Source organism: Hipposideros armiger, unplaced genomic scaffold (assembly GCF_001890085.2).
Source record: "Hipposideros armiger isolate ML-2016 unplaced genomic scaffold, ASM189008v1 scaffold_40, whole genome shotgun sequence".
Classification (NCBI taxonomy): Eukaryota; Metazoa; Chordata; class Mammalia; order Chiroptera; family Hipposideridae; genus Hipposideros; species Hipposideros armiger.
The window spans coordinates 2,438,012-2,446,450 of NW_017731390.1; the positions used below are offsets into that span (position 1 = coordinate 2,438,012).

General features: G+C 52.8%; 1 long non-coding RNA gene across 1 annotated transcript in view; it reads left to right on the top strand.

The window, feature by feature from the left end:
• Window positions 1–8,439, top strand: part of LOC109380795 (uncharacterized) — a 35,246-nt gene that overhangs the window by 10,462 nt on the left and 16,345 nt on the right. The window lies entirely within an intron of this gene.

Below are 8,439 nucleotides of genomic sequence, written 5' to 3' on the forward strand. Positions count from 1 at the left end.
GCATCACCTAAGTGTCCTTTCCTCACTGAGTGACTATCAGCTTAACTAGTGTATGAGAGACGTTTAGGAGGGTGGTTTTTGGCACTAGCGCCCCTGTTGGTGGGTGCCTGTGCTGACCATTTGAAAGTTGACTCCTTTGGGGCCAGGCGACCTCGGAATGAGAAGGCTGGCTGGTGTCTATGAGAATGGGTTTGAGGTGTCATCTGGCCCCGTGCAGAGAGTTTTCTTTTTTAAACTGGGATCCATAGCCTGGGTTCTGGAGATGAAGGTAAGGAGAAGCCACAAGGGCCCTGCAAAATGTATGCAAAACTTGTGTGTGCACAGGTATGTAATTCTAAGACTGTGGCCTTTTCAGATTTTCTAGAGTCAAAGACTAAAATGGTTCAATCACCTTTCCTTGGCCCAGGGAGCCATGGAGTCCCAGCTCAGGGAGCCAACACACTGATCTGCCTCTACCACAGGCCCCTGGGGTGGGGTAGAGGGTGGGTAATAACAGTCTTGATGGTGTGGAAACTGTGGGACCCTCAGTTCTGCCCTCCACGCCCATCACTAACAGCTCCCAGAGGCAAATCTTGATAGAAGGGGGGACTGCCAGTGGCTGCCATCACAGAACTTTTAATAAAAATATAGGATGATAAAGTGTGAAATGAGGGAATTCCGGCACATATTGAGGAGGGGAGTAGGAAGGGCCTCCCCAGGCATATCCTGGAATATGAATGTTGGGATGGAAACAAGCTACTTCCTGTCCTCTAGATGTTAATGAGCTCCCCCTCTTCTTCCTTCTTGGTGCAAAGAAGGGGCCAGAGGGCAGGCATCTCTGGCTGGGGCTGAGTGTGGCTGCCCGCATCAGAATTAGCCTTTCAGAAAAACCAGGAACTGTAGACTACAGCCTAGTATTTTCCTGGCCCATTCCATTTTTCAAAAATCCCCAGCAGTGCTTTGACACCTTTTGTTGGGGTGGAGGGGGGAGCATGGAGTTGGCCAGTCACAAAGGGTCGCACATGTGTGTCTGTGGGAGGAAGGCGTCCTCAGGGCACCAAACACCCACCTGAGTTTTATACCCAAAGCCAACCTAAGCCTGAGTTTATCTTAGCCCTCTAGTGCCTGTTAGACCTGACTCCTTGTTATTTTTGTGGTGAATAACTGTGAGGTGTGACTGAATTCCTTTGCTCTCCCACCCAGAAGTGCACCAAACCAGGCCCCTCCAGCAGACAAAGTGAGTAGGAAGCCAATAATTTCGCTTCCAGTTATCTGGAGCCTGAGGTGCAAAGGGGTTTTTCCTAGTTTGGGTTCACAATGGCCTAATAACCATTCCAAATTTGGATTCCACAAAGCTTTGTAAAAAAAAAAAAGTGTGTGTGTGTGGAGGGGTGGGGGTCCAGAGCAGGAAAGAACTATGGAGAGGGTCGTTGAGGTCCAGTTTGTTTTTGTTTGAGTTTGAGGCTTTTTAAGAGCCCGAGAGGAGATGGCGGCAGAGCTCGGCAGAGGCCAGTTGGGACACTTCTCAGCGCTGGCGGTCACTCTCACTGCCCCAAAGACCAGCCCCTGGGTTACTCCTTTGGGATCTCCCGCCTGGCTCAGGTCTTCTAACTCCCTCTCTCCTCTCAAGTACCTGGCAATAAACGGGCGGGGGGGGGCAGGGCAAAGTTCTGGCCGCTGGAAACGGAAAAATAAAACAAAACCAAAAAACCCGCTTTCAGCGGAAATATGCGAAGAATGGAAGCCCAGGGCGTGGCTGGCAGAGCCAGTCAGCCAGGAAGGACCCGGGAGTCCAGCACCGCTTTGGCGAAGACCGGGGAGCCTCGTCGGGGCCGGGGGCGCCGAGCCGGCGACGTGCGCGGGCCTCCGGGACTGTGGTTCAGGCGGTGGCTTCCCGTCCTGTAGCACCGCCGCCGGGGCCACCGCACGGGCCGGGGCGGCGCGGCGGCCAGTCGGAGAGAAGGGCGCGCCTGACGGCCGGGACGGCCGGGCTGAAGCCCGGGGCCGCTTCTCTCCACACGGACAGAGGAAGGGGCCGAGGCGGGGGCTTCTGCGGCTCGTAAATTTGTTTCCCCTGCCTTTTAACCCGCCCCCCGGCCGTCTTTCTTTTCAGGACGTGAGGGGATGTAAACCGTTTGAAGTTCATCAACACGGTGAAGTTTTATTGTATTTCCGGTCCCCAAGATTTATACCCGGGAGGGGGAGCGGGCAGCCAGGCAGACTCCTTCGCTCCCTCGGACTTCCCCGCCGGACACGTGGCCACTCGGACACTCGCCTCCGGGGGCGAGGGCGGGAGGGAGCCAGGTCTGTCGGGACGTGAACGCTCGCCCCGCACCTTCCGACGGCCGCTCCACCCAGCGCCGCCGCCGCTGCCCAGGTAAGGCCGCCGCCTCCGCCCCGCGGGGCCGCCGACCGCGTTGCGGGTGTGTATGCGCAAGCACCTGTGAGGTTGCGGGAGTCTGGAGGGGTCGAGGTGGCGGTAGGGGACATCCTCCGTCCGGGCCGAGGAGCACAGGGGCCAGGCCGAAAGTCTGGAAGGAAGAAGCAAATTTGTTCACTGAGTCCCAGTCCGAGTCCTCAGCCTCCCGGTTTCATGTGTGAATTCAGAATGGATTGTCTTACCTGGAAGAGTTCTGCCTCGGTGGACCCAGGGCCACCGGTCACTGAGGGCAGGGTGACTTCACAGCGACTGTTCAGGTCAACCTGCTTTCCCTCCCAGTCATGTTCTTCTGTCTGCTCCCTTGCCTTGCTGATCCTTTCTCACCCTCTGATTTTTTTTGTCTGTCACTTTCTCAGCACTCCTTCTCGCCACTCTCCTGCCTGTACTCCAGCCTCAAAGCTGGGGTTTGGTGTAGGGCTTGAAGATTTGGCCTCTCAGAGCTACCTTGGGTGACCCTGGAATATAGGCACTAGCCTCACGGTGAATGTAGACGCACCTTGATAACAGTTTGAAGTTGAGAAATCTTTCTATCTGTGGAGCCCTCCAGCAGCAGAAACAAAGGCTGAGCGGTGGTGACCAAGCAGGTATCTCTACCAGGTTCTGCCCAGGTCTGAGGCTGGGCCTAGGATCCCCTCTGGTCAGGGCTCCTGGAAGAGAACAAAAGTTCCTAGTATCCAAACTGTCAGGACCAGCTCCAGAATGGTTTTTCCTGGAGTCCTGCCTCCAGTTCTTTGGGTACGTCGTTTGCTAGAAACTGAGTTCTGTTGGGGAAGAGGTGGAAGAAAATGAATGAAGTTAACGGGCCAGCGGGTTTGGCCCACAAAATAGCTGCAGGGGCCTGCCCTGAGTGAGCCCTTGACCCGGAGAGTGAACTGAAACTGCTGAGTGAATTAGGTAGTTTCATGTTGTTGGGCCTGGATTTCTGAACACAACGACATTAAACCACCCGACTCACGGCAGTTACTGCTCCTCGCTTAACTGGAGGAGTGGGGATGGGGGCGAGTGAAGCAGAGTCAGGACTAGTGTATCACCCTTGCAAAATGGTAAAGATTTGAGGTCCCTCACCCAGGGGCAGCCAGGATCTTCCCCAGAGAGGAAATCTGGGAAGTTCTAGGGTGTCTCCCCACTTCTGCATTTTTTTTTTTTAGTGTGTGTTGGGAGGGCAAGGAGGAATGCGGAGAACTCCACTTCTCCAAAGGTACCTTGCTGGGTTCTTCTGCAGAGCCCAAGGATGGTAGATGGGGCTTCAAGCTTCCTGCTTGGTGTCTTCAGCGCCTGTCTGTATTCAGACTTTCCAAAGAAAGTCTCCCGAGCTTGCCAAATGCTTGATTTCAAGAGACACAGGGGTTCCTTGAGGTCTTGTAACCCTTTGGAGGACAAGGCTCTACCTCAATAGGAAGTTTCAGTGCCTTGAAGAGGGCTCAGTACGCCCCATTCTGAAAGAGAAACATTGGGACCCCTTGTAGCCTCAGCCTCTAGGCCTCCAGGGTCCTTCCTAGGGCCCCCTAGTGGGATAGAGGTGGGTTTTAGAAAGTCCTCCCTTTCCTAAACCCGTAGTTGGCTCCTTTCCCACCCAGTGGCCAAGGCTTCCCCAAGACCGTTGGTCTGTGCTGCAGGTTTGCAGAGGTCCTGAGGGCCAGTCCCTGGGAGAGGGGCCTGACTTGCAAGCTAGTAGGGAGCCCAAGCTGTTGGGCAGTTTCTTCCAACTAATGGAATGACAGGAGATGGAGCACGGGGGTGGGGCAGGGGCAAAGCTGTGATACCCTCTTTGACCCCAGACCTCTCCAGGCTGCTGGCTGTCTGCCCAGGAAAGAAATAAGTAGAAGTGCTGGCGGAAGGCGTGGGACGGTCCAAAGCATAAGCTAACTTTTGTTCCCAAACTTTTCCCCTCTGCTTAAGGCAGAGGAAATGTGGAAAGGGACCTGACCGGATGGGGCTTGGGCGCCAGGCTGACTTGGAGGGCAAGGGGGGTGTGTGTGTCTCTGAGCAAGGGGCCTATGCTAGGGTGGAGGGGCCCTAGGGAGACCCACCCCCAGCCCAGGAGAAATGCAGCCTTCAACCCACTGTCTTGGTGAGTAAAGGCCTATAATTCTGTCCCTTGACATTTTCTTGTGCTTCCGTCTGGCTGAAGATGGTCTGGAGTGTCCTGCTGCCTTATCTTGCTTCTCCCTGGGCCTCTCACAAACCTGACCAGCCACTGGGAGCCTGGCTGTCTTCCATCCCTGGAGGCCCTTGGCCACCCCCTCCCAAGAACAGTGCTGTAAAAAGAAAAAAAGGGGGGATGTTAGAGAGAAAGGAGGAAATAAAGTCTTTGGAAAGCAGAGAGTTTTACAGCCACAGGTTTTATGGAAGCAATTCCGTAATAACCTTCTACCTGCTCAGCTCCTTTCCGCCCCGCCTGCCGCCCACCCCGTTTGGCCTCCTGGATTCTCCCTTCCAAAGAGTCAGCCACCCCCACCACCTTCCAGATCCCTGATGGCTGAAAGTTGGTAAGACATTCCGAGGTCTGCCTGGGCCGCTGACCTCTCAGTCCTTCCTTTCACCTCTGACATCCTGGGAGGGAGGTTGGGCAGAAGAGTTCGTTACTTTACAAATTAAAATCCCCACTTGCAGCGTGTGGAAGCGCTGAGGTTTGAACTCATGCGTGCAGATTTGATGGGATTCGTTTTGGAGGCCGTTTTGTACAAAGGGTGAAGGTTCTGGGGACCTTGATTTCCTCCCCCCTGGAGCAAGTGTCCCCACACCTTCTTTCCTAGAGTGGGTCTGGACTCTGATCCTGGGTCAGAAGAAATATCTCCAGGTGCTTGGGGACATAGACTTGGGGACTTGTCTAATTTCGTTGTACACAGCAGTGCTTTCGTGTGACCTCCACAGTTACCTGAGAGCTTTCACATTCAACTCATCTCTGTCCACTGGTCAGATTCACACTTGTGTGGGACACACTTCATGCACAAGTAATGGTCCCTTCATCCGGTGCCCATCACTGCCATGAAATAAGGATCACACGATGCATACTATCCCTGCAGCTTTGGGTAAGATACGCAGTAAAGGATTTCATGGTCAGACACAAAAGTCACAAAATTTCATGACCTCCCCTGGGCCAACTCGAGGCATTTCCTTCACCTTCCAGAGAAATATTTTGGAAGGAAGTTGTAACAAGAAGCCAGATTTAAGCCGCATGTGTTTAGTGGAGGATACGGTATGTATTTTGCTTGAATATCAAGTCAACAGGCAGATTTTCAAGTGAAGCTTCAGAATCAGTTAATGTTTTATAGCCACAATTCAAGTACACCAATACTCAAGTTTTTGCCCTTTTCATAGGTGTGTGATGGTTATAAAAATGTACACACAAGGTTTTGGGTCAGAGATCTTCTATGTAGTAAATTGTAAACACATGTCACTCACAGGCGTTATTCACACATCCACGGATGTAGCACTAGATCTTACGGACGAACGCCCAGGCACATCCAGTATTATAGTTGCACAGATTTATTTATTACATATTCTATACACAGCATAGAGCACAGCACATTTGCACACTAGGTTCCCCATAAAGAAACATTGATTTGAAATGTAGGTACAGGATATATACATCTATTCAAATACATCCTGTGTAAATTTTGGCTTAGCTTTATCGATTAAAAACCAATTTCCCCCCCTTTTCCCATTTATTATTTTTTTTCTTACTTTGTCCTTATTTCTTTCATTTCCTTCCCTCTGTCTAAATCTCTCTCCCTTGCTTACTGACAAAGACCCTTCCGAAAGCCACCCCTAAAGCATAGGCACTCACCGGCTGGTCCTGGCCAGGGTTGGCCTCTGCACTCCCCAAACTCAGCCTTGTCTTCGATGCTGTGGGCCCTAGTGTGGCCAGGGACTGCAGCTTTACCCTGCCTGCTCTTCCCGGAGCTACCAGATGCTGGCCCCAGCTGTGCTCGGGAGCCGCTCCTGTGCAGGGAATGGCAAGAGGCTTCCAGGGAAGGCAGGGTGTTCCTTCTTTCTTTTTAGGATTGGGGGTGGGGTAGGGAGCAGCTTGTGCTCTCAGAACAAAGTGACCCCCACTCAAGCAACCCCTCTATTAAGCATTTGTAGAAACTGGGCTTCAGAGGCCCGCAATCCTGTTTGCCTCCCTCCAGTCAATCATGGTAGGTACCATTGTCTGGGAGAGAAAACAAGGGTTTTTTTCGGGGGGGGGGTCACTGGCTTTCAGAGCACCCAAACAAGGGGCTCCCTCTCATCCAACTCTTTAATCATTTGCCTGAGCTGGAGTTGAGCTCCAATTTTGGGCGGCAATGCTTTCTAGAAAGGCTGTCTGGGGTGAGAGTCATTGCTTACATCTGCATCCCCACCTGGAGGGAGAGGAGTTGGGGTGCAGACTCCATGGCTTGGGTGCTAGTTGACTCTTTTCATTTCAGAGTCACCTCTCCTGAGACGACTGAGACCCTCAAAGCCTGTCATGTTGAAATTGTTCCCATCCTCCATCTTCTTTGTGAGCAAAGGCTAAGCTCTGGTCTCAGAAAAAGAGGTCTGGTTTCCTCCTTATTCAGCACCCAGGAGCCACCGCGGGGGTTAGCAGCAACTCCCAGACAGACAGCAACCTTCAAACCTGAGCCCTGCCCACTGGGACACTCCACCCTTGTAGGGCACACGCCGGAGCCTAGATGCTCCTCTTCTAACTTCTTCCCTGAACTAAATGGCCCTCTTGACTTCCCTTGTTGGGAAGAAAGGCAGCAGCGACAAATCCAGGATGGGGAATGGCAACCACAAGGGCTGCAGTCAGAGTCCAGCGCCTGCACAGCCTGGGTCTGAAGAGCAGCCCAGCGCTGTGACTTTTCCATAAATAAAAAAAGTCCCTGCCCACAGTCGCATGTCCGTTTGGACCCTAATTTATATACTACAGAAAGCCATATACTCAGCCAGCCGTGCTTCATAACACCATTATTTATGGCAAGGGAGGAGATTTTTTTTTCCTGAAGAATATATTTATTACAGGTAAAGCCAACAGCAGGCTCCATACGTCTGGCAAATCGAGAACAGGTGCTTTGCCTTAACTGTGATTCATTCACTCTGCGCCCAGCTTTCTCGCTGAGTCGGGGTAGCTCCCTCGACTTTCCCAAGCGTCCAACGGCTACTTAGAATTTGCATTGGATTTGTTGTTTTCCCACTTGGGTCCCCTGGAAAAAGCAGATCTTCCCGCTCTTTGGTTTCGGATCTACCGGGCTGTTGTCTTCGGAGAGCTAGGGTGGAAAAGAAGGGGGGCTGGTTGGGCGACGGCATTGATCTTTAAAAAATCATTTTGAAATTGCCTTAATGTGAAGAAATATGGCGCTTTGCCCTCATATTTCACACATAATGACACGAGATGGCTTCATTTGGAAAGAAAAGCGGGCGGGAGGGTGTGCGTGTGCGGAGGTGATCCGCAGCCTTCTGCACAGCAGAGGGGTACATGGCCAAAAATGTAAAACCTCAAATTAGAATGGCTCCACTTTTGTTAAAATAATGGGCCTGGGGGCAACCTATCTTTTAAGGGCCCAGGGTTAGAGAAGGCCAAGAAAATCGGCCCCAGCCTGCCCCTAAACCCAACCCGAGGAGAATCGGGCCTGTCCTGAGGCCGCCCTGCCTGAGCGCCCACACCACAAGGAGCGACTGCACCCAGGGCAGAAACTGAAAGAGCAACGGCTGGGAGATGAGCCAGGAAGCCAGCCGGTGGTCCCAGGGGAGTCCCCGAGCAGGGCACGTAGAGTTGATACCAATAAAACAGGCGATTTGGAAGCTCCAGCGAGAGAGTCACAGGAGGAAAGGCGGCGGGTGGGCAGGAGACTGACCCGGCAGGCTCTCTGTCTATGCTGATGCCCAACACCGGTATTTGGAAATTTTTTGGAGCGACAGTTCGGGGTGAGAGGAGCAGGACAGGAGATGCGAAAGGCTCCCTCACAGGGTGGAAGGGGAGATAACTCCGGACCCCTTCCCACACCTCTGTTCTGCTGACACCTTAGGGAAATTCCCTTAACCCTTTGTCACGT